The sequence below is a fragment of the Nipponia nippon genome, unplaced genomic scaffold (assembly GCF_047370975.1).
Source record: "Nipponia nippon isolate SJK-2023a ecotype South Korea unplaced genomic scaffold, ASM4737097v1 scaffold_5, whole genome shotgun sequence".
NCBI classification, from domain to species: Eukaryota; Metazoa; Chordata; class Aves; order Pelecaniformes; family Threskiornithidae; genus Nipponia; species Nipponia nippon.
In genome coordinates, this window is record NW_028262369.1 from 47,230,918 (window position 1) to 47,258,191 (window position 27,274).

The following is a 27,274-nucleotide window of genomic DNA, read 5'->3' on the forward strand; positions in this document are numbered from 1 at the left end:
ATTTTTACATTCTTGACAGCATCTCCTTTTGCAAGGAATGCACCTTTTTGGGGCGTATTTCCAAATGTTTGGCAGCCTACTGTGAGCAGTAGCACAGCATAAGTTCAGTTAACCTTTATACAGGCAAATCAAATAGAGGTTCAGTGTGACTCCACGTACACACCTTGCCTGGTGTACGCACACACATGCTTCTGGCTAGAATTAGATAACCATTTGTTACCACATCTTATGAAAGGCTTATGACCTGCTGACTGTCGTCTTCTCTCTTTACTATGCTGCGTGTGTAATTATAGTGACTTATATTAGCTATTTTTATTTACATGAAATACAGCAAAACACAGTCAAACAGGAATGGAGAGGGCAAGTAAAACCTATCAAGCTTAATGGACTTAAAGAAAAGATCAGCTGTAAAAAACAACATTAAGCTCACAAGACTAGTCTTAGTGAATAATATTTCTATACATCACTTCTTTCTATTCTAGCTAATGAAAAAAATAACTGCTCTTTCAAACTAATCAGTACACTGCACAACATCTAGAAAATAAACTTTTATTAGTGTTGTAGAAACATGATCTTTTAATAACCTGGCTGACAAAGCTCGGAAATGAATTTTCCATAGATATGACCGAAATGTGCAGGTGGAGCATGCTTCTCAGATCTGGAGGAGCAGCAGATCATTCAAAGTTTTGGCTGTTTGAGCATGAAACAGACTCACGTGATCACTGCCACCTATAGTTCCATACTTTTGTCGTAATTCACCTTACCTTCTCATTCCACCAAATAGTAATACTAGAAGCAAATTCAGATCCATTGATGCTATTGTTTTACACTGGAAACATACTTAAAGTAGATGATAAGTTTTAGTAAAATTCTTAAGCGCACACTTGAGTTTAATTTGGCATCATATAGCTCAGTGCATACAGCTAAGTACATACTTTACCTAACAGAACAGAGATTTCTGATTAAATGGAATAAGGAAACAGGTTGTAGTGAACAGTCAGCTGCTGAGCCTGAAGGACTGTTGTTAAACAGGTTATTCAGGGATCATCTTGGACCCAATTTTGTTAAATATTTATACTAATAATAGCCCAAAGAGAAGGGTACTAATAAAAATGGTTTTGATAAAGCATTACCAATACAGAGGATCAGAAAAATGAAGAGAAATTTAATAACTTGATCTGGTTACAGAAAATGGAATAAAATACCATTAATATAGCGTGCAATATCATGCATTTCAGGACTGATAAAATTTCTGTATAAAGCCAATGCTCATCTACAGCAAATCACTGATATTACTCTGTCACAGAATGACTATGAATCATCAGTGTAAGTCTGCTTTGGTAAAGGATATTGAATTTATCAGACAAAATATTTCCAGAAGAGGTAAGGAAAAATCAATACTGTTGTATAAGTCACAGGTGAGATATTTTCCAAATATCACATCTGGATGTCAGAAATATTATTTGGGTCTCCTGTGCTCAAAAATATGGCTTCAAGTTAGAATACGTACAGGAGAAAAGTAATTGCTATGAGCACAGGACTGGATTATTTACTTCACAAATTTTACCAAAATAGTACAGTTTGTAGAGCACCAAGCAAAACTAAGACTGATGTTATGTTAATAGATAATTTTCTATAAGAACAAGTGAGAAAGAAGGGTAAACATGATAAAGGAAGAACAGCTAGAAAAAGTAAATGCCAGCATCCGCATTACTACAAGAGGATAAGAAACGAGCCATTGAATATTGAGACTGAAAATTAAAGGAGTATCTAATTACCAGAAGTATAAAATTCTGGAACAGCTTCCTAATCTTAAGAGTAGTTTAAATAAGAAATGTTTAAATTTCTGAATAGGTTTATATAAACGATTGCCAGAGACAGCATCAGCATCCTTCCTCAAAGATGAGCTTTACAACTTACTAGGAAAACTGAGATTGACTTTTTTTTTTTACACTTCCTTTTTTTTTTTGTATTTGGGTTGTTTTCAACAAAGCCCATACAATATGGGCCTGCACTCGGTTTCACATAGCACTATAAATTAACACAAATGTGCAGCAAGGTACAGCACAATACAATTCCCTCAAATTTCCACTAGTCAGAATTAGCCAGTAATTTATTCATTATGCTTTTTCCTCTAACCGTATTTCTGAAAACACAAGCTGTTAGTTTTACAAAGAGTCTTTGAAATTTGAAATTACAAAGTGGGTTTGAACATAATAGCTATATGGTATACTTCTCACAGAGGAGGCAAACATTTTAGAATTGTATTTCCGGTTGATATAGTTGCATTTACTAATGTAAGCTATTATCCAACAGAGTCCTAGCAAAATATTTTCGCTTTTCTATCCTGAATACTGCTTTCCTGCTCTATACAGTTTTTTCAGCCTCTCGTGGATCAGTTGCCCTCTTCTAGAAGCAGATGCTCCCATTGCCTTCCCTTGCATTTTTTCCCCCCTCTTTTATTGTTTGGTTTTGTTGACTTTTTTTTCCCCCCTCTGACATTTCCTCAAATGTTCCTGCCAATAAACTCAGGTACTGCATATTTCAAGCAAACAGACACATAAGAAGCTGCATATGCAAATAAACCACATTTGTTTAAAAGCATGAACAAATAGCCTCCAACAAGAAAAGGGCTGTGGTATTTGTCCTCATTACCACAGTAGTCTAAGTTTCAGTCACGTAAATCATTGGGAAGCATACTCTTGACTAGGCAATCAGGGTAGAATGCATGGTAAACAAAAACACCTACTGAGAACTGAGAAGCAGATGGTCTGGTAAAAGAGATAAAACAGAGCTGAAATGCTTATCTGGAAACTGCCTAAAATCTGATGGATTAAAAAAAAAAAACCCCAAAACAAAGTTATTTGCTGGAAGTTTTGCTGAGTTACACTGCATGAAGAAATCCATTTTCTATTTTACTCATTCTTCAACAAAAGTATAAAAAGATATAAAACTAACATCTGTGCCAGTTCATTAGTCTCTCCCTAAGCAGTGAAGAAATAATATTGTTTTCATTGCAGCAAGAAAGGAGGAAGACTAGTAGTTAACCCTGGACTAATGCTGTTATGCAATTTAAGTCTTCCTTTTGGCAGCAAGGAGGACTCCCAAGAAACTTCTGATGATGGGTCATAAAACATGTTATGGGTTGGCTTTTATTCAGGACAAAACATAATATACTACTAAATACTTGGAATTGCAGTTCATCAGTTGTTTATCATTCATGATCTAAAGTTCTGTCACAGAATTTTTAGAAGTGTGGGTGCTTCCACAAATGGTATTTCCTTTATTTCACTGGTCATTACTATATTAGCACAGAGTATCTTCATTTTTAAATAGACAGATTATGACTAATGATACCATAAAAGAATACAGAAAAGTGAGAACTCTACTCACTTGAGCTTCTGCTTTAGGACTCAGTGAATTAGAGTCTGGGGCCAACTGAAGGAAACCCAACAAAACAAGTCTGATAGGGATACGTAGCAAAATCTAGGATAAAGTATATGAAAATTGGGCACATACAGAACATTATTGTCACATATACATTACAAGTTTCCAACAGGTTGTGGTTTAGAGGCTTCCTAAACCACAGACTGTGCCATCCACATTGCATTTGACATTTCTTGATAAATTTTCTTTGAATTAATCAATTGCTTTGAATCCTTTTATATTTTTGGCACCCAAAACATCCTATGATGACAAATTCCAATGCTGAAGGTACATACTATGTACTTTTTTGTTTCTTTTACATCTATTCCCTAGGAGTTTCACATCAAATCCCTCAATTCCTTTTCTTTCTAAAAACTGAACAATTATTATTCTTTTTTCTAATGCCATGTCACTCAAATCAATTTTCTCTTCCTCACTTTCCTAAGCTGAAGTCTACTCTGTTCAGCCTGTTGCTACATGAAAGGCCATCCCGGTCTTCTGGTTCTCCTTTCCTGTTACGTACTTTTTCTAGTTCTGCTATATTGTCTTAAAAACTGGGGAACTAGAATAGCACAGAATAGCAAGTATGCATGCATCATACCATAAAGATTTTTTTTGCTTTACATTCTGTTTTTTTCCCCACTAATTCTAATATTCCAACTGCCTTCGATTACCACTGGGAACTGAACTGACATTTTCTAACAAATATTCTTTTCTGAGTGGTAATAATCAATTTAGAACTCATTGTGCAAGTAGTTACAAGGACAGTGCAACTATACTATAGTGTTTGGGTTTTTTTTTTTTCCATGCATAGGACTTGGCATTTATTAACTCTGACACTTTCCATATTATTGGCTCAGTTTCTCAGTAGTCAAGTTCACTTCACAGCTTTTTGTAGCCACATTGGTTTTGACTTTCTCGTATCAGCAAATTTTCTTTCTGCTCTACTCACCTGGATAATTTATAAACAGCATAGACCTAAGCACAGATCCCCATTGGTATTCTCTCTTCCTCTATTGTAAAACATTGACTATTCCCTTTCTCACTCCTAACAAGTTATTAATTTACAAGGTAGATTTCCCTCCTATTTCATGACGGCTTATTGTCTGTAAGAAAATTTAGTAAAGACCTTGTGAAAAGCACTTTGTAAATCCAGATTCATTGCAGTCATTGTTATCCATGTGTTTATTTCCTTTCTTTTAAAAAAGTTGTTTTTAAATAGCTCACGCTTATGAGTTGTAGCTTCCTTCTAAAGAAGTTGTTTTGGTTTTTTTTTTTTTCCGTTTTGTAAAAATTCATATTCCTGTATTGACTAATGCTACTTTTTATCATACAAATTTGCTTGGTATGAAAGTCAAACACAATACTTTATAGTTTCCATATTTTCATTGTAGGTCTTGACATCTTGGCATTGAAATTTCCACATTCCATCCCTCTGTTATTCAGGCCAAATTTAACTGAGAGGCTGGACACACTGTTTGATCCACTCATTATGCAGCATGGATGCCTGAAATTTAAGGGGTTAGCTCCCACTGAAGTTTCTTAGTCATCTCTAAAACAGAGAGTAACAGTAACACCTGCCACTTTTGCTACACCCTTCCATGCCCAAGCTTTTCCTGATTTTTAATAAAATAAAATAAAAAACATAAATAGAAGTTGAATCAATGATCTTTTCTAATATTTTATATCTTTTCTATTATTTGATTACACCACTATTTAACGTCTTTGACATTTCAAAAGGCTTCTCAGACGCAGTATATAATAAGCCATTTTAAAACATTTTTAAACTTCATTAAAACATTTACAGACAATAAAATAAGCATTTGTACCAAAGAACAGCATGACCCAAGACTCAGCTAGCTTTTTTGTAAAGGGTCTATTTGCACAAAGATGATTTCACAGCATTTGTGAAGAATTCAAAGCCTCCAAAACTAAATTATATCCAGGACCACCACTGTGCTGGTTACATCTTTAAGAAGAGAGAGTCTTTCTACTCCTCTTTTAGAAGCATGAATGTGAGGAAAACAATTGGGCTGAATCTAGGGCCTACTTCATTGCACAGATCTAGTACCTCTTCTTCGTCTTCCAGCTATAGAAATGATAATAAATTACTCCCAGCATGTAACATCTGAGAGCTGCTAGAGGATCTTTAAACCTCTACTTTTTCTTGCTATGGGAAAATAAGAAATGCAAATTGCTAAAGAAGAAAAAAATTTAATAGGAACCTTCCTGTAAATAATTTTGGCTCTTTTAATTGTTTCCATTTATATTTTTTACTTCTCCCTTTTAAATTGGGCTGAAGAAATAATATAATACAAACTATATGGAAACATGGAAATTTAAAAGGGAGGATGTTTTAACTATGTTTATATACTTTCAGAAGACCCAAGATGTTCATTGTCAGAAAGTGAGGGAACTATTACGTTGATCTTTCCTATTAACCTAATATGACTAAACTCTCAATGAATGTCTTAATCAGAGATCTTTATGAAATGGAATCTTTCATGTATTAGAAGGAGACCTTTGGTTCATAAAACAATTATGCTGAGCTTATTTTTACCGTGGCCTACAAAGAAGGTAATCCCTCTTATTAACGGTTCAAATATCAAATGCAGTAGACAGGTTTAATGGAATTATTTTTTAATCTTTTCACTGTCACCACAAGTGCCACCTGACATTAATCCCCTGGCACTAGTAATAAGATTAAATGAGAAATTTTACCTTTGGCATTGTATGATAGACTAAAGCAGAGGAAGAAACCTCATCAATGGTTTAAAAAAGATTCAGTGTCAGTTGTATGGCAACATAGCGGATGTTCTCTATGGGAAAAAAAACTACAAATAGTAAGCAAAAAAACATTAATTTTTCTGTCTAGTGATATATTATAGAAAAATATTCTGTCAACCATGTAATCTAGGAGTGGATACTTTAAGAGCTGGAAACACCAAGCAAATAGGAAAGTGAGACCTAAGTGGATGAAAAATAGGCAGTATAAACAAAAACTAAAAAAAGCTTTGAAGGGATGCTGGAAAACTACTTATTAACAACAACAACAAAAAAATCTGTCTTAAGGCCAGAAAACATAGGGATAAAGCAAGAACTGCAAAAATCTAGATGAGTCACATCCTGTAAAAAAAGCTAAAACAAATAGAAACAGCATCTTCCATTTCATAAAGAAATTGAGAACAGAGAAAGCAGCAGCTTGCTGTGAAGAAAAGAGGGTGGATTGGACATGAAAGATAATCTAGGTTCAACCTGAAACCAAATAATATCAGTCTCAGTTTTAAAATTTTCACCATATTGGTGAAAAACAACAAATGTAATACTTTAAGAATGGGTGAAGTAATTGATCTTTAGGTCCAATAGGCCCTCAATAACGAGTAAAAAAAAAATATATATATTGATAGGTAATTAGTCATAGAGTTGAATGGATAATGAAATAAACTGAAAATCATTTACCAAAGATAGATACCACATTAGTTTGGCTGGATAGACTTATGCCCGGCCTGGCTGTCAAGACAAATGAAATGTTACAGATCAAGTCGTACTTTGGCTATGTAAATGAGCATAAATCATATACCGGGGAAGACCTCATTAAGGAATTGCCTAAAGAGGACATGGCAACAGGATTGAGTGGAGGGACATTCCCAACTTAATTACTCAATAATCATTTATTAAATTTTTTCGATGATAAAGATAACAAAAAAATATGCACTTATAAGATTTGTTGATGACTCAGACTTGGGAGGGGGGTTAATGAAGAGAAGGATCACGATATCGCAGACAATTTGGATGATTTCAAGGAAAGCAATGTTAGAAATGGAACTAAATCAAAGTGCAAAGTCATAGCCTTGTGGACTAATAACGAGAATGTCTGCAGTAAGTTAGCAACTTGAGTAGGAACTGCTGAGGAAGAGAAAGACAAAGACATACCAGTCACAAGATGAAAGAATCCCAAAATAATGGGGCCATAAAAAAAAAAGTGCAATCCTTACCACGTTTCAGTCTTTCAGGCAAAGAATACAGAGATGAATAAATAAAAATACTTTTTTCAAAGCACAAGTGAGACCTCATCTGAGCTATCACACGTCTTTTTGATCACCGTACTCGAAGATTATGAATTCAGACTGGAACATGGAACAGATTAGAGGAATAGATATCTCATAAGAAGAGACGGAGGGCTTTGCTTATTTAGGCTAGGAAAGTAAACACTGAGAAGGAAAAGCTGCTCATCAGGTGGGTAAATGTTAGGTGAAATAGCTATATAAAACAAAGGACAACTCAGGTTCACTGAAGACAAGCACTTACAAGATTTGGATCCTAAACTTAGACTTAAAAGCAATTTCTGCCATTTCCACCAAAAGTCAGAATACAGAAGGCATGCAGTATTTGTTGCTGACTGTCAAGCATTTACAATTCAGCACCAAACAAGATTTCCAGATTATTGAATGTGAACTAGATGATTTGGGAAAACTGGTTTCACATGTGGGTACAAGTTGTGTGAAAACAGTCCTAAATTAGACTAGGAATATTACTTTATTTCAGTTAATCCCAATTTATTTCCAGAATTTTACCCTAGCGGTACTTAAGACCCAACAGTCCCCATTTTGGGTAAAATATGAGAGGGAAACCTCATTTTAAAAGTGACCTTTTACTTTTTCCATGTCAGTTGTGTTCTGCTCAGTTAACGGATTCTTTCAGAAACAGTGTTTTCTTTAATTTTGAAACAGGAGCAGGTGCTTCAGGCGATGCCATTTTTGTACGGCAGTCAGCAGGCAGCCCAGAGGCTATGGAGACTCATTTTAATTACTTGGCACCTCAATCCAATTAAAACATGCCATAAAGGTTAGCTGTCAGAATAAAAATTTGGTGCGGCTTATCTAAACCACTACCCATAGCCAATATACACCACAGAAACCTTTCCAAACATTTAAAATGTTTTAGATTTGAGATTACAAGAGAGTTTTATTAATGATTTTAATACTTTAAGTATTTATTTTCAAGAAATTCAGGTCATCATTCACTATTAAGCTAAAAGCATCTTGTAATATTGTTGCCTTTTCTATGTTGTGAAAAGTTATGTGTCTGATAATTTTCCCTATGAGCTTGGGGTCAGCAGCAATTTTCTTTAGACCATAGCAGAGGGGAAGCAAATGGGCTTCTCCTGGAAAGACTCAACTTTTGATTTTCCATCTTATTTCTTGACTGTTATCAACCTGAATTAAAATCTCGTTGGGTGAAAAGTCTGCTCTTCCTGTATTTTTGTGTAGGACACAATAACTTCTTACCTTCCACAGGCTGAGTACAGTGATCTGCATTTTCTTTGCATGACTTAATGAATGAAAGCAAGGAGTGGAACTTAATAATGTTGTTTTGGATCTTTTTAGTATCCCTAGTTCTTCCAGGAAAGGAAAAGTTCTTGTAAAGCTAGGAGGGAAATAGGAAAGGAAAATATCTCCAACTAATTTTTAAAGATCTAAGTTCTTGTTTACAAATGGATTCTGCTTATATCCGAAACAACTTCACAAATTGATTTAAATCTCAGCATTTATCCTTCCACCAAGTACAATGTAGGCTGCCTCTATTTAGGCTCCATGGATAGTTTCACAGCTGCCCACTGATTTATGAATTATGCACTCTATGCAATAAATTATGGGTTCACAAATGTTTTCTAAAAATCTGGCACAACGGAACAAGCACAAATGTTGCCTTCGGACATTGCTGCTATATGCAGACACAGAAATGCTAAATGATTAAAGTATTTTTTTTTTAAATGTTTTAAAATATATGGGTTTAGGATCACATTCTTAGTTATAAGACCAAAACACACCTAACTAGACACAGCTGGTTGTATTCTCCCTACTGGTCAGAAGGCTATAACTTCAAAGTTCACCTCAAGGCTTGTAGTTATTATTCATCAATTAAATCATAGTCACTGTACTAGAATATTAATTGCAAATTTGTTATTGGCATCCATGAGATGAGTATTAGTCCCACACACTGTGCAGAAAATACTTTCATTCAATCCCCGTAATTTTCTTTTCTTTTTCCTTCAAAATCACCTCAAAAACCTCTTTTAGAATGAAGTACTGTCAGAACGGGTATTCTCCTGGTTTAAACAATCTCTAAACTACAATCACACAGCACATTCAGTACATTGCAAGTCACTGATTTTCTTTGCTACATAAAGCTGAATTCTAATGTGTGGAAATGCATAGTGAGTTATCTAATAAATTATTTCTAAAAGTATTGAAATGTTAAAAATATTTCCCAATCCCTTTATTATTGCTGTGAATAAACTGTCTATTAAAATAGAGATGAATCTAATAGGAAAAAATTATTCAAATGAGAAAGGTGCATGAGAATGGTCTAGAATTTTTGAAGTGGTATACCAGGTTTGAAAGGAACTGAAGGATTATTGGAAGAAATTTACTGTTACAGGTATTTATAATAAATTGATACCCATATATTTGGTTAGCAGGTAGAATATTATCAACAGCTTGAATTTTGTAGAGGTAACCAAATAAAGATTTTCAACACTCAAAGGCAGAAGTGACAGAGAAATGATGTGCCAAAAATTCGAGAAAGAATTAAGACCAGAAACAGAAGGCTTGGCTTTACACAAAAAAAGTCAGTGCTTTTTTAACACCATAATCAGAAAAGCTGCTATACATGGTAAAAGAAAAGCATTTAGCCTGTGGCAGACTAAATCAGAATAATTATATAAGTTTCAGCTCTCTAAACCAAGCTACAAGCATACTTAGGTATGTTTAATTATTATCTTCATAGGTTTTTCTCTAATAGCTCCACAATTTTAAACCCCTTGGGTTGTCTCCAGGAAAGATACCACTCCACTATTTTGAAGAAGGAGATCAGAAGGAGAATTCTCTCTGCCAGGAGTCAAACAAATACAAGGGAATATCCAGAGAAAGGGGGGGGGAGGGGGGCAGGAAATACTGTCATATGACATTTTACCAAAATTATTTTCATATAACATGACAGATGCCAGAAAAGAATGAATAAGGTATGTAGCTAAAGTTACTGACTACTCTGAGCTAAGCAAAGTTTTGCTGTTGCTTTTGGAATTAAGACTGTTGTGTCCATACATACAATAGTGTTGTGGTTACCTTGATGCTCTCAAGCTCTTGCTTACATTCTGTTACATGCCAAAAAATATTTAACACCTGCTACTGGGACATGGCTCTCCCAGACTGATACCCTAAATCTTACCAAAGATCCTAGTGGAAAAATGCACCATTACTTCCTCAGTTTGTTAGATCCCATATTAGGATACAGATTATTGTGAAAGTTGACTTCTACCTGATGTATAGATTACCATTCCCTCTGGAATGGAGTAACAAGGTTTCAGAAGGCTAGAATCACTCAATACAAAATAAGCACTAAAGAAGCAATAAATTGACATGACTCTAAGCAAGGAGGACCAAACAGTTAATTGGTTTAGAGGCAGATGTAGAAAAATAAGAAAAAAAGACTGCATTTCATAGGTACTTTTTGCTCAATTTCAAGAAAGCCTGTTTCATCCCACCAAAGATGACTTAGGATGCTTACGTAGCTCTTTTATCTGAAATCAAATTGTTTGTCAAGACCCTTACTCCGACTTTTGCTTTCCCAAATAAGGGACAAGCATGTTATGCTCCTCTTTCAGGAAGCACCCATTCACCTTTAAGCACCCCTGTAATGGTTTCCTGTTTTTCATATACGCAAGTAGGACAACAACTTCCTTAATTTCTCCTAAAAATACTGTCAACTTTTGCCTGGTCTTAAAAATACTGAAAGCCAGACGGGTATGACTGGACAGAGTTATATCCTAGCGAGGCGGTGAACCGGTATCTTGTCTCTCATGAAACTCCACCTGGAGTACTGCATCCAGTTCTGGGGTCTCCAGTACTAGGAAAAACCTAGACCTGTTAGAGCAGGTCCAGAGGAGGGCCACAAAACTGATCAGAGGGCTGGAACATCTCTCCTATGAAGAAGGGCTGAGAGTCAACATTGTTCAGACTGAAGACCTTACCATGACCTTTCAATATATAAAGGCTGTTTTTGAGATAGATATTATATTTTTTAACCAGGGCCTGTAGTGACAGGACACAGGACAATGGTTTTATACTGAAAGAGGACAGATTTAAATTGGAGATCAGGAAGAAGTTTTTTTACAATGAGTAGTGAGGCACTGGAACAGGTTTCCCAGAGAAGTTGTGGATGCCCCATCATTGGAAGTGTTCAAGGTCAGGCTGGATGGGGCTTTGAGCAACCTGATCCAGTGAAAGATGTTCCTGCCTATGGCAGGGGGGTTGGACTAGAAGATCTTTAAAGGTCCCTTCCAACCTAAACCATTCTGTGATTCTATGATTTTTGCTGGATGTCAATCCACAGTCTAGCAGTTGGCCCAGCATTTAATTTGTTTATAAAGTGTTCTGTACTAATCAGCAAGTAAAGTTCAAACTCTGAGCATAATTCTTGATATTTTAATCTATAATGATTTGAAGATATAATTTGTGTGCAGAACAATTATCAGTTTCTAGAGGGGTGGTGGTGTTCACTACTGGCTTTTAACAGAAGATAGTAGCTAAATAATTTCAGGAGGATAGTGGCGCTGCCAGTGACCTAAACTTGTCGGAATTGAAAAACATACTTTCTAAAACTAATTTTCACAAATCAATTTCATTGTAAGATAAGGACCCACTAGCAAGGATGCTTTCCAGCAGCATGAACACACTGACAGAAATATAAAATGACTTGTAAGATAAATTGTCATCAGGCAAGTATTCACATGCCATCTTCAGGTGCCTTTGTTTCCTGTGCCAGAACAACGTGGGTTCCTGGAGGCCATGAGAGAGAATTATTCAGAGAGATTCTCAGCCAAACACTAGGGAAGACCTGCTAGATAAGGGTGCAGATAGGGTACCTCTTGTCCTGGATATAACACCTATAGCAGTATAAAGCGTATGGGCTCTTTGGCATGCTTCTAGGTAAGGAAGTCAACAAGCCAAAAGCAATGCAGTAGAAGCAATAAAGGAAAATCACCAATGTGAATTTCATCATCAAAAGCTGGTGCTGAGCAGTTGGTTGGTAGAAATTACATTCACTTTTGCCCAAAGTTGGCAGGCCAGGGAAAAATATTGTATTTGCTGTAAAGTCACACAAAGTGTCTAGAAGTGAATTAGGTAATGAAATTACCTCTGCTGTCTGAAATGGCCTAGGAAATACCTGCTAGAATTTAGAAACAAAAGATCTTTTGAAGAGGAAAAAGATATTTATTGGAAGCTTAGAAACAGGGTTTTCTATATTTCTTCTGATAAAAAAAAAACTTAAATGTTGAACCCAGCAAAAATACTGATGGGAAGAAGATTGAGTTTAATTTCAGTCCTGCATGAAGTTACAAAGTACTAAGGACACCAAATATATAAAAACTAGAATTCTAATTGCCATGCCAAAGAGTCAGTCCCAAAACTTAAGAGTAATACAAAAGCTATACTGAACACCCAAAGATACAGACCAAAGTCAAAATTCCAGAAAGTGTACATTGTGGAGACTAAGAGCAAATTGGATACAAGTTTTCTTACATGCTCTGCTCACGGTATCACACAATTAACGTGCAGGATATGTTAAAAACATGCACTCTTTCAAAATGGAGAATACAAAACAAAGTTTGTATAGCCTTTTCTTTTAATTTTCATTTCATAAGTAGTAGCACTTAATCACATATTTAGACCATCAGCTGATTCTCTCTTTCTTGAGAAAAACTACAAGACTTCTGTTGATGGGCACTTACTGTGCTGATTTCCAGGCAAGAACATCATCACATTAGTATGACTGTTAGGAAAATATGCAAATTCTATGTACTATTACACCCCTCAAAAATACCAAAACAGAGCCGATTTGCTTTGCAAAAAATTTAAATTTAGCTGGGAAATGAAAACAATTTTTTCCAACAGCATAGCCCTTTGAAAACAGTAACTGCTGCATAAATGAACTGAGAAATATATATAGACTGCACAACTCGTATTAAATCGTGTGTCCAGCAAACATGCATAAATATGCTTCTGAATTTCTGTTGAGAGGATTTTCTCAAGGCAATATTCTCTAGCAAAAGGATTTAAACTGATGCCCTATTCCACATCAACACCCTTGATTTCTTAGAAGAGTAAATTTCTGCACTATGATTTCAAAGTGATTTAATATTTTATCTGTCAGAAGCCCTCCCAAAGCCAGAATTTTGTCGGCATAGAAAACTAATATGTAAATTGTCCACTAATAATCAAAAACTCCAAGACAATGCTTTCAGCTGTCATTTTGCAACAAGAGCCTAATTTGGGTGCATTTTTTATTAGGAAACCAAATACTAACTTGATGTATGAGTGTTATTCCACTGATCATATACAGAACAAACCAAATTTGGAGGGAACTCACTGCAAGATTGCCTTCATGATGGATAAAACCTAAACATCTTTTCACTGAGGTCTGTGGGGTTTTTTTCCTCTAGCAGTTAGTTCTCTGTAGTTAACAGATCTTAAGTGTTCTGAAATTCTGTCACTGCATCAGCTACTTCAACAGCATTTATTCCTTAAATCTAAATCTTCACTTCTTGCCTCAAACCTTACCTAAGCTATATTCAACAATATTTACTGCCTTTGTTTTACATTTCCCTACAAAATAACATCTCAATTACATTCCTCCCTCACCTATCTGTTGTCTGCTGATCAATTTAATCAATATAGCGTTGCGAGATGTGCAAAGTACTTGAAAAAACACTAAACAAAGAAAAATACAAATCATTTTTGTTCATCTCCATAGTCTACACTTTGTTGTTGTTGTTGTTGTTGAAGATGCAGCACACAAACTAGCAGCACAAAGCTACTACATGCTTAGAAGTCTCTACCTTCCTGACATCCTTTTACCTTTCTTGGTAAAGTTCATAATTCAGTGCAAGATAAATATTTCTTATTCTTGTAACTATTTCCTCTATGACAGTTTTCCTCCAGTACTCTTTGCTTCCTCTCAGTAACCAGCCAAACTCACTTAAAACAGCCACCAGCCCCAAAATGTTCAGTTTAAACAAACCCTTTGTTTGAAGTCCTTCATTCAACATTTCAGCCCCTATGGGAAATTTCAGATTCATGCCATTTTGGATAAGTTTCTTCCAATGATTACATTACAGTTGATAGGTCATAGCTGGATCTATCACAAAACTTTCCTGATAAATGTATTTCCACAATTCTCTGAAGTTCTTGACAACTCTGCTGTAGTAGAGCAAGTAATGAATTCCCACAGCAATCGTGACTCAATCTAAAAACCAAAATTTTACAAGGATGTGGCGTTTTTATTTCTTACATAAAAACTATGCTTCTAGAAGTTTACACTGCATTCTAATTAACCATAGCTCATTGTTTTCCATATGACAAACGTGGCAAGTGTATTATTCTTCCTTCAATAAATGCATATGTATGTACACGAAGCATACATGAATGTCTTTCCAGTGACAGGTTCACCATGTATGATATTTCTGCATTTGCTTTTTGAGCAGTTCACCATATTCTTAGCTTCCAATTTAAAACATTTCTTGCAAAACTTATTTTAAAATCTTTACTCTGGCTTTCATATAATCAGTTTTGATATTAGTTATGATGTAGAGATCACTATATTAAGTTTGCGTGTGTTTTTTTCCCCCCTCAGATTGCAGAGGGTGTTTTTTGAATATATATACATATTTATGTTTTAAAGAATATCTGCTTTTAAGTTTCCTGTGCATGTCTGAAACATGCAAGTCTGTCCTGCGTTGGTAAAAGCAATTTGCTTCCTGTAAGGCACAGCAAGGTGTCAGGGCACGGTGTGGGTGAGAGAACAGAGTGGGCAGGGCAGTGGCCTCACCAGCCAGCACCCGTACTACCAAATCCAAGCAAGGTGAGCAGGGCAGCCCCGCCACGCTGTCTGGAATAGCTCTCCCTCCTGCCACCACCTGCGTGGCCTCAGCCCTGGGCCCAGGCAGCCAGAGCCTCCAAACAGGGAAATGAGCTTGAGGAGGCCCTGACGCAAAGGGAAAAATATTACCTTTGGCAGTGTACTTAGCTCTCTCCTGCTCTTGCTGATCTGTTGCCAATCTGTTGTTCTCAGGTTTGTTGACATCTCACAGGGAACTAGGACTTACTGTGTTCTTTCCTTTGGCCCCAGTATCCTTGGGCTGCAACTCAAACTGTCAGCAGTATTTGTCAGCTCACAGCAAAAGCAGAAGAATTAGTTACTTGAGGTAAAAAGTAAAACTGATACTTCAATGCCATTGTAGGTAATAATTGATCATGCTATTCAAGGGTAGAATCTCTCACGCTTAATTTTTATCATCTTTTAATAAGGCACTGTGAAACAAGATAAACACAACAGTAACATCACAGATACTTATGGTCAATGTCCATGAAAAACGTTTGTGCTTCCATGTTTAAAAGTACCCCTCTTCACAGCAATTCGCAAACATGTGCCTAAATGCTAACTCCAAAAAGCTGACTTCAGTAGGAGACAATTAGCTTCAGACTCCTAAAACTGAATACATGTTTGTATCTACTAACTACTCTCACATGCACACAGAAATCAAGAGAGTTCTTGCCATTAAGTAAAACCAAACCAAAGACAGCTTATGATAATTCTATAAGACCTCACAACTTCTCTTTAGTTTTCATCTGCTTGGATTTTGCCCCAGAAACAATAATTTTACATATTACCAGTTGAATGTAAATTTTATAAAAATAAGAAATAATGCAACTTTTATACTAGTCTTCAATTTTTTCATTTTTTTTTAAACAATCTCAGTTTGCTGTCCAAATTAAACGCTGCTATTGGTCCTCATATCAGGAAAATATTCAGAATTATTGCTAATGACTGTTTATGCTTTATGCTTGGGACTCTTTGAAGTTATGTCTGCTGGTTGGAATATGACACCAACGTGCTATGTGGTTTGCAGTTAACACAATAAATGTCTATTAGTCCAAGATGAAATATCAGAAGATAATATGAATCCTGCCACTGGTCTCCTGTGTGTCCTTATAACAATTTCTTGTGGGAAAGATATGGAATGTCCTTAATTTAGAAGCAGCATTCTTGAATGTGTCATTAATTCAAGCATGTCATTACTACAGGTCTAACCTTTAGCTCTGCAATCAATAACCTTATGCTTCAGTACAAACTGATATTTTTATACTAAGTGCAGTTGCAAATCTCCAGTCTGCATTTTCACCCTTTCTTGCAGGAAAATGAAAAATAAAATCTGTAAAAGCACACTACTGCTATAGTTGTTAAGTTTTCAGTTTGGATATTATGAACTTGCAGCAGCCACTATGTAGATATGCTAGGAGAGTACATACTTGGAGTCAGAGTTACAGAACCACAAGCCTCTCCCATAGCAATAGAAATCGGAATATATCAGATATCTCATTCATTTAAGTCAAATTTATGAAGTGCTCTTCAATTTTGGACAGTCTCAGTATTTGAATGTTAGAGAAATATTTTGCAATTGCTAAAACTTTGGGGTTTTTTAAGGAGATAAGTATAACTGCAGTTGTGCTTCTGCCAAAGTGCCTCAAATTAAGGCAGTGGAAGCATGGTCTTGAATATGTCTACATGTCAGTTGTCTCACTTAAAACAATTACTCTGCTTTTTGTAGACAGGTATAGATGAAAAGATCTACAGTGCTATTACATCTGCTTTTGTGCATTGGTTAAGATTACTGTTCAGTATTGCAGCATACCCAATGTTTACCTGAGCTCATAATTTTCAGAAAATTCTCCTCCAGGGGTGGGTATTTCCATGCCTGGTCTCAACCCAAAGGTTAATTTGTTTGGAAATCTGCTGTGAAATACTGTTTAGCTATTTCTCAGAAGCAAGATTTTTGATGGGCTTCGGGAAAAAAGAATAAAAAGAAAAGTTTACAAGCAATTTGAACATCATCTCTGCATGCTCAGAAGCATCTGCTAAGATTTCAGCAGTTTTTAAATTAATTCCCCACTGCTTAGGACATTGCAATGATGTGTTCCAGGCTGTCTTGGCAAACCCATGGGACAAAAATGCAGGTGCAAAAAAAAAAAAAAAAATAGATACATATGCCTTACCCAAATAAAGTAAAAAATAAAAGCGGTCTTTCAAAAATGTAGATTAAAGACCAAACAGTGCAAACTAACACTCATTACTGAGGTTTGGATAAAATTCTCAGCTGGTGTCTTCAGTTTTAGGTAGGTGAGAATCTGGCCTGTATTGCTTACTGCTGGGAGTGGTCACATTGATGTCTATTATTTCAGAGAAATCAATTTGACTACTCCCAGAAGTAAGTGCTGCTCTTAGCTGTAAGCACTTACAGGCTCAGTCCTTAAAAGTCTTATGTTTCTATATTATTTTTGTGCCATTGTTCTCACCTATAATATCTTCAGCCTTGAAAGGTATGTCTCTAGGTAAACAACAAAAGCAGAAATGTATAAAAATCACACTTGTGCTGTACCATCCATCTGAATGGATTGTCATTCTCCTGAAAGACTATTAATCTCAATGTGATGTAAACTTCAAACCCATACATAATCACAGAAATTATTTCAATTGAGCAACCATGACCAGTGGTATCCCAGGGTACTAGACTACATTAGGAAAATAAGCGGTTCTTTAAAACTCATTTGTCTATGCTGATTGTAGGCTGGAAGAAGTTACATCACATTTTTTCATGCAAGTACTACCAAGAAATTAAGCCAGGGTTTTCAGAACCTGAGAAGTGTCTGCCTTATGGCCGTGGAAATAAAACTGTAGCACACAGAAGGAATAAGATTTTAGGCCTAACAAAAGGCTTCATCATAGTCAGATGCTTTCAAGACTGCCTTGTTGCCTGGTGCTATTAAAGCTCATCACTGCTGTTTGTACCTGCAATATCTACCTTAAAGTTACCATAGGCATGCCAGCTTGAGCTACATACACATTCATTTTGAATATATGCACATCCTGTGATCATAAGATCATCGGATAGCTCAGGTTGGAAGGAACCTCAGAAGGTTGCTAGTCCATACTCTTGCACAAAGCGGGGGCAGACCATCTTGCTTAGGGCTTTATCCAGTTGGGTTTGGAAAACCTCCAAGGATTGAGACTGTGCAACCTCTCTTGGCAACCTGTTCAAATGCTTGACTTTCCTCATGGAAAAGGTTTTTCCTTACATCCATCCTGAACCTTTCCTGTTTCAAATTATGTCCATTGTGTCTGAACATCCAACCATAGTCCACTGTAGAGTGCCAGACTCGATCTTTTTTTATAACCTCCTGATAGGTATTGCAGGGCTGCTTTCTGCTATGGGTCCCATATACCAAAGACATAGCAAGCAGGAGGTTTTAATGTTAAAGACTTGTCTGAAAATTTCTCCTCTTTCATGTCCATCCTCTCGATGAAGGGGATCAAGGACTTGTAGCATTGAAGGCCTAATCTTGAGATCCACCAGGCCATCCAAGATCACATGCTGGATAGCAAATTTTTGCAATAACAATCTAGCCTGTTTGCATAAGTATGAACCACATACACAGAGAAAGTGGACCAAGAGAGCTGCCTCTGTAAAGAGGCATTTGTGTAAAACACGCATTCGGTTAAGTGTGTTGTCTTCTGGACTAAAGCTGTTTCCAACTCTATAAATCCTGAAGATAAAGATTCTTCGAGCTTTTCATTGCTCTTAGTGAAATCCACCACTGTCTAGGAGGGAGCCATGACAAAGCCTATACATGAATTAATGCCTTAGAGAATAGGAGCACATGTACATGGCTTAATTTGGTGCTGTATTTAACTAAATACTTGACATAGCTTCACATTATCCGGTACATCAGTGTGGCATAGTAGTGTTATGTATGCTATAACCATACAGTTACTAGGTCAGGTCTCAGCAACAGCATACCTACAGTTCAGGCTAGTTTGGAGATCTCTGCACCACGTGTTATGGAGACATACTTTGCACTCTGAAGCTCTTTATTAGCTGTAGGAATCTCAATAAACCAGAAGAAAACTGAATCCTAATGGATTTTTCATAAGAGGTACATACAACCAGCAATGTGTTGCCAAAAACATTGTGTCTAGAGCAGCCGAAACATCCAGCTTCAAAATATTTTAGCTAAACTGAACAAACCAAAACTATTTAGCTAGTTCAGGTAGCACTACAGCAAGCTAGTGAACAAATGACTGACTAGTGGCTATAGCAAACAAGACAGACTTCAGGGCAATGGCTATTTTCACTGATGTCTTTGCCAATGTATCAACAATTACCCTTCTGTAATTAAAAAGAAGAACTGCTCTGTGATTAGCTAACCTGGCCACATCTTAGGAAGCATGCCTCAATTTCCCATCTTTTATCACTAGCTAAGAACAATTGCAAACAAGTCATTTAATCTTTTATCCCAACCTTTAACTGCTTTGTTTCTGACTGTTCGGTTTTGAGATCTTCCCCTCACTTAGGATCTTACAAGTTGTTTTACATAACACAATTGCTCAAGGTTTGCTACAGCATAAAATTGTGATAAGTATTTGAGAGCTCTTATACCAACTTATAGCTAGAAAATGGGAAAATCCATTCCTCCTTTCCCTTACTAAAATCTAAGGATCAGATACTTCATTTTGGATAACTTAACTTTCCCTGCTACAAATAAATCAATGCATAGACAGAAGGTCTAGCAGGTGAATCAAAATAAGAACCTTCCTCATGACTCAGTAAGAAAGAGCTGTGATAAGCTTGTCTAGTGTGGGTCATTTCTTGTAATTCGTACATGCACACTCTGTCAGGATAGATTGAGAGCTCTGATTTAGGAAGGGGAACAAGAAAAAGATAAATGAGAGAACTGTGCAGATGAAATGTAGTGGCACAGAACACAGGCAGAGATGGCATATACATGGAAAGATATATTCAAAGAAACTGACGGAGTTCTGCAGCTAAACAAGTTCCAATGGATACAAGCAAAATGTTTTACTGCGTGACTTTTATGTCATACTTTTTCCATTTATAGTCAAAGTAAGCTTACTGCTATTCCTAGCCCACAGGCAAGAGTAAATCAAGCTGTCTTCCAGCTCTAAATCATCAACTTGCACACTACAGTACAATTTGTATCATTTCCATCATTCCAAGTTAAAGCAGCCATTCCATACCTTTTTATGATTTCTCATACAACCACACCTGGTTAATCAAGAGCTATTTATAGTTTACATTTTTCCCATAAGTAATATTTTTAAACAGAAAAAAAAAAATAACTTATTTAATGGAATATCCTTGAATTTAGGTTAGCCTGAACACCCATCAGACATCCATCTAATCCAGTGGTCCAGTGGTTTAAAAGCAAAATGGTAACTCTTCATTATTAAAAGTGAAAGGAAAAAAACAGTAATACGTTTATATACATGGAATAATATATTTGCACTATATTTGCATATATGTGTAGGTACATGTATTATTTAGATATGTTTATACAAAAGACCAGGAAATGGTGACACAATAATTTAATATGTATTGCAATAAATATAGCATGTTAGAAGATAAAAGTGTCTTCTAGCTTAAATGCCTTCTTGTGATACGGAATACTCCCTTTTTGTGGAAGAAACCAGTTTCTCTCCATTCTTGCCATATATAAAGTTGCAAAAATAGTATTACTCTAGCTAGCAACAATGATGGATAGAAGGCTGTTGGCTAGTTAATCAGCTACAATAGACACATTAGTGGCTATAAGAATATATAAATATGACCAACCGTCTTGAAATTTCATCTATTAAAACTGGCAGGGGAAATAGAGCAGAAGCAGCTAACAACAAGCTTCTGTGTATAGGCTTATGTGTCCAAGCATCTACTTTCATGGCTGTGATTGACAGATGGTACACTCCACCTCTTTTCTATCTCCATATTACAAGGATTTTCACATTTGTTAGAATTACCCTAAGAACTGGTATTATGCAAGTATCCAGGCTGACTTGCATTAATTCTCATTCAAAGCTAGATCAATGGCCTAATTATTTGTTCCATTCCAATTAAAAGATTACTTCTGATTGTGTTCAGAAGTGATAACATTTAGCAGCCCAGACCTCCATAATTTTACAGATTGTAGTTATATTCTCACAGAATACTACTATAAGCCTCCTATGATAAATATTTTCTTGTTCTGATGAAGTTTCACTATTTTCTTACTGTGGTTTTTTCAGTGCAATTAACATACCCAAAATAATCATAAAAGGAAAACCAAATGGCATTACCAAAGCAAAGTTGGACAAAATAAAATAAAAATGTTACCGCCTGCTTTACAGTGATTAAGATTTTGCATTGTTCCTAGTAAAATCTAAAATCTTCAGAGATCTTGTAAAAACTGATGGTCAGGAAAATTAGGACTAAGTGACTTTGAATGGAGATCAAACAGCCATATATCTAAGTTAGCTCTATAGATCAGAGGTTCAAACAAATTGTAGTTAGTTCCAACATGTGACTTATTTTTCACAGTGAAAAGAAATACTGCTGTATGCTGAATGTTATAAGCTAACCAGATGGCCGCTTGATAGATGCCTATATTAGCAGAACCGCACTGCACCCTTTCACATGATAAAAACAGAATGTGTGTTTCATTTGGATTCCAATCAATTTTAATTCATTTTTACCAGACAATACAGGCAAGTAATGATTACTCAATTAACCTCAGAGTACCATAGTAACCAGTGAATCTCCAAGAAATGCAATGACAAATGCATTCTGAACCAGCCAAATAACGTGGGTCAAACAAACAGCATTAAAATAAAATGAAAGCAAGAATAATAAATTCCCAAAGCTTTGTATCTTCCTAGCTTCTCTTAACAATAATTAGCAAAGAAATTGGTAGCACTAAGAGTGCAATTTTGTGCTAGCATCTACCTAGTAACAAAGAATGCAACATTTTGAAGACCCATAGCTTTCTCCAGTGTATAAAATGTATGTAGTGAAGATATAAGATGCATCTACATATATGTAATCCAGAAACTAAATAAACTAAAAGCCAATTACATTAGCAAAACACCTGCTGAAGAGATTGACAGCAGGTGTAGAACCCACCATACCACAAAAGAAGCTAACCTCAGGAAAAGGCTGGAGTGACAGATATTCAGTGTCAATAAAAAAATTAGACGAACAGTAGAGACAACCTAAGAGAACCGAAGACTCTCCACTAAGGGCATGTGTTTCTGTTGTTAATGCAGAAAGCAGTAACAACAGCAGCTTTAGTTTTTTCCATCACTTAGCAAAATGTGCTAAGCAAGAGTGGAAAAAAGTTATCATCTGGTGTCACTGAACACATCATAAAGAAAATATATTTTAAGTCAATATACCGGGAATGTTCCTTCCATTAACATGTAATAGCAGTGTTATGAAAGCACTAAGGATGTACAATAACAGCATATCACTAAGTGGTTCAAAACGTAAACAGTTTTATGCTACTTGAAAATTTCTGTCCTTTATTGTTTCTTGTCTACTATATTCAAAGAACAAACTTTGAAAAAATCATTGGGTGGCATATTGTATGGTATGTTTCATGACAAGAATACATTACTTTGTATTTACTGAATGTGCCCTCAGTAAGTTTGCAGATGACACCATGTTGGGTGGGAGTGTTGATCTGCTGGAAGGTAGGAAGGCCCTACAGAGGGACCTGGACAGGCTGGATCGATGGGCTGAGGCCAACTGTATGAGATTCAGGAAGGCTCAGTGCTAGGTCCTGCACTTGGGTCACAACAACCCCATGCAACACTACAGGCTTGGGGAGGAGTGGCTGGAGAGCTGCCTGGCAGAAAAGGACCTGGGCTTGGTGGTCAACAGCTGGCTGAATACAAGCTGGCAGCATGCCCAGGTGGCCAAGAAGGCCAATAGCATCCTGGCTTGTATCAGGAATAGCGTGGCCAGCAGGACCAGGGAAGTGATCGTGCCCCTGTACTCGGCACTGGTGAGGCCACACCTCAAATCCTGTGTTCAGTTTTGGGCCCCTCACTCCGAGAAGTACATTGAGGTGCTGGAGTGTGTCCAGAGAAGGGTAACAAAGCTGGTGAAGGGTCTAGAGCATAAAAGTCTTAGGAGGAGCGGCTGAGGGAACTGGGGTTGTTTACTCTGGAGAAGAGGAGGCTGAGGGGAAACCTCATTCTCTCCAGCTACCTGAAAGGAGGTTGTAGCGAGGTGGGGATCAGTCTCTTCTCCCTAGTAGCAAGCAATGGGACAAGAGGAAACGGCCTCAAGTTGTGCCAGGGAAGGTTTAGCTTGGATATTAGGAGAAACTTCTTCACCGAAAGGGTGGTCAGGCATTGGAACAGGCTGCCCAGGGAAGTGGTTGAGTCTCCATCCCTGGAGGTATTTAAAAGAAGGGTAGCTGTGGTGCTTAGGGACATGTTTTAGTGGTGGCCTTGGCAGTGCTAGGTTAAGGGTTGGACTCTATGATCTTAAGGGTCTTTTCCAGCCTAAAGGATTCTATGATTTCTGCTTGCCATCCTGTATTATTTAGCATTGTTTTTAATATTCTATCAAAACCACAAAGTGATGGGAATTTTTTTTTTATTAAATCATTAACTACTACTGAATAGCTTACCAATCAGGCTTTCATGCACTATTCCATTTCTAAGATGAACCTTTTGATTGTTTATTATACTAAGAAACAGTTGCTTAATCAAGATTACTTTTGCTAGTGCTTCCCCCATCCTTACTCTTTAAAAATTCCTCTAATGGCAAGACAGACACATGGCAAAGGGATGCTAAATTTGAAAGGATTTGCAGAGAATTTCACAACAGAACACTGAATGTAAAACAGCCAAATGCATGGCCAACTTATGTGGTTTGTTTTGTAATTCCCAGATTATATGAGGCAGTACAAAATTCATACATGTCTATCTTAATGGTACAATTAAAAATCAATATAGCTACAATAATATAAATCAGCCATGGAAGATCCTTTTTGAGTGTTTTTAATTAATTTCCTGGGGATGATATAAAGTGTTTATTTCCTTGTAGAAAGCAGCTGGGACAATTTGGAAACAAGTGAGAACAGACACAGTATAGGAAGAGGAAAAAAAGCAGTCCAGGAAGACCAATTCAAGTGAGAAGACTGAGGAAGCAAACAAATTTGCTTTGTGAAGTTAAGGACTCGCAAGAAAGCTCCATGGACTTGAGAGCTGTGATTTTTTTCATTATATGGAGAAAGGCCTAAAGGTTCAGTTGGAGTTGGACCCCTTAGATATACAAATTCACATTCAAACAGGCTGAAGTCAGAGAGGGAACATCTCAAAAGATGACAATATTTCTGGGTCTGAGCATCTTCAGATACAGTGATTATGAGTAGATCATAAAAAGTGAAAAAAATATACATGTATATTACAAAGTTTGTTCCTGTACTCACTCCTATCACCATTAGGACTTTGAAAAATATCCTGATAGTAAAAACTTAAATTTCATCATTCATCAAATGTTTGTTGATTCAAATCTGAATTGTGACCACCACTTCTTAGAGTGCATGCTCCTCTTCCTCTTCCAAAATTTAGACAACGTAACAGCTTTCCAGCATGTGTATCTCTTATCAGCTACATAGCACTATTTCACTAACTGCATTCTTCAAATATATTTCATAAAAAGACAACACATTTTGAAATGTTCTTACCTCGCAGCTCTAGCAGTTTTCACACACTGACATTCTTCAGAGTGATATTGTCTCGTGGATCAGGAAAATTAAGAAGTTCACGCGAAATTGCATACCTTTTGAAGCCTTCCAGACAGACCAGACATCTCTGCATTTTGTACCTTCAATTTTAGCAGTTATCAGATATCCATCCAGCTCCCTTGGAAAAAAATATAAAAAGTATTCTTTTCAAAACCTAAATATTTAATAATAAATGTAAAAGTCTTTTCATTTCAGGCTTCAAAAGAAGGTTCTGAGTTAGAGAGCAGCATCCAGTAAAGACAAGTATCTCTTCTAGTATTTGTGAACATTGGTAACAGGGATAAAATTCTCTATTTAGGCTCCTCCAGTATCGCTGCAGGATTTCTGTCTAGAGCTCAAAAGAGTTATTAAATATTCATATTTTCTTCAGTTCTGGCAATCAATCTGCAATCATCTGTTGACTGTACCATGCCATGTGACTGTTCTGTACCATACAAAATGAGAAAGTTGTAAGACTGCAGTCATGCTCAGAAAGGCTGACTATATTGCTCTCATCTCTAGTTCTAGGAGATGTCCAGCTAGTCCTTCCTACTCTCCCCTCTCAACTCAATACTGTCCCATTGGAAGACTGTAGCAGTGAAGTAGGAGACTCAACATACTTAATTTACAGTCAAACTGTTGATTCCTGCATAGACTGCTGGGAACTCATAAGCAAAGATCCAAAAATGTGCAAGAAGTTCATGTTTGAAGGTGTGTGGACCCACAAAGGGGTCGCGAGATGTACTGGAACAGACAGGAAGTCTCCCAGCAAGCTACATATAGTCTTTGCCTCAATATACCTCTCTAAGCAGCTTTTAAACATTCCAGACTGGCACTATCTCACTGGGACATGGAGTTGCTGATCCAGGGCTCAGAAAATACCTCTTTCTGCAGTACTTAAATTTCGTAATTTGTTAGAAGTCTTGAAGACAAAGAATATTTTTCAAATGTCACTTGACTATAGGAAATTACAGCAACAGCTGTGAGGAGTGATAAGTGGATGGAATTCAAGAGGACTTTTTTTTTTTGCCTTACTATTTGCCATATACTAAGCTTCTACCTACAACTCCATAGTGCTTTTATTTGACAACAACTTGTTTGGTAAGTTGAAGCATTTTTTTAAACCAAACCATACAATTTCACCTTTTTACAGTAGAGCAACTTACAGGTTTTCTACTAACACATTTAAATTATAATCTATGCATCTTTAAAAAATTTGGTAAAAAGTGATAAAAGAGATCTTATCCCTACCTTATGCAAAACCATGAGACTCATTTAGCATATCTCCCATTCTAACTACTTTAGAGACTATTTTGAAGAAGTCACTATGCAAAATTATCACTTTATTCCCTAACTTTATGCCCTATAAATACATATTTGAGACTAACTTTGAATTTCACACTAACTTGATAATAAAGTTATTTCAGGATCAGAATCCCAGCCATGAGTCTATCCATACTACACCTGTTGAGCAAGTAGGAAAGTGAGCCTATGCCATAATTTAATCCCCTCCAGCCTAGACAGCTAAACACCATAAAGACACTTTGCATAATCAAAAAAATTCCCTGAAGCCTGCTCTAAATTACAGTAGGAAGGCGGAGAAACTGCTGTATCAGGTAAAGCTTGCCACTGGCTTTATCCAACTCTGCAGTGTTACACAAATAGACAAAGGTGTTAAACTGGATACATAGGATCTGGCCACTTGCACCAAGCTATGGTCCAGCTTTGTAACATCCATGCTTTTGGGACAGTGAGCAGCACACTAAATCTTCAACCTTGTGCTGCATCTAGGAAGTATTGAACACTGAAAATTGTATGCTGCAGAGCACACCTGATGCAGTCCTTTTGCCTCACTTATATCAGGTAGAGATCACCTGGAAAAACCCCTTCCACTAAAGTCCATAAGGAGCACCAACTCTGCTAGAACAAGGCTGCATTGCTGAGGTGAAGCTCCACTGCTGTTTGCAGTCCCTCAAAGCTTGGCTCATCAAAACAAAAGAGCTGCCTTTTTCTAGGGCACAAATTAAACAAAGCAGCTCACCCAAGTCTAGTTTAATCCATGCACCTTACTTTATGCTACCAAATGAGAGCATAGAGGATTAATTTACTTCTTTATTCAGTATTGAAAGCAGCTATTGAAAACTATAATTTTTACTCAGGTC

At 36.6% G+C, this 27,274-nt stretch overlaps 1 long non-coding RNA gene across 2 annotated transcripts in view; it reads right to left on the bottom strand.

The window, feature by feature from the left end:
• LOC148052176 (uncharacterized) overlaps window positions 1-27,274 on the bottom strand; it is a 101,551-nt gene that overhangs the window by 68,746 nt on the left and 5,531 nt on the right. For both annotated transcript variants that reach the window (XR_015698972.1, XR_015698971.1), the window contains exon 2: window positions 25,074-25,251. This is a non-coding gene — a long non-coding RNA (uncharacterized LOC148052176). The remainder of the gene's footprint in view (window positions 1-25,073; window positions 25,252-27,274) is intronic.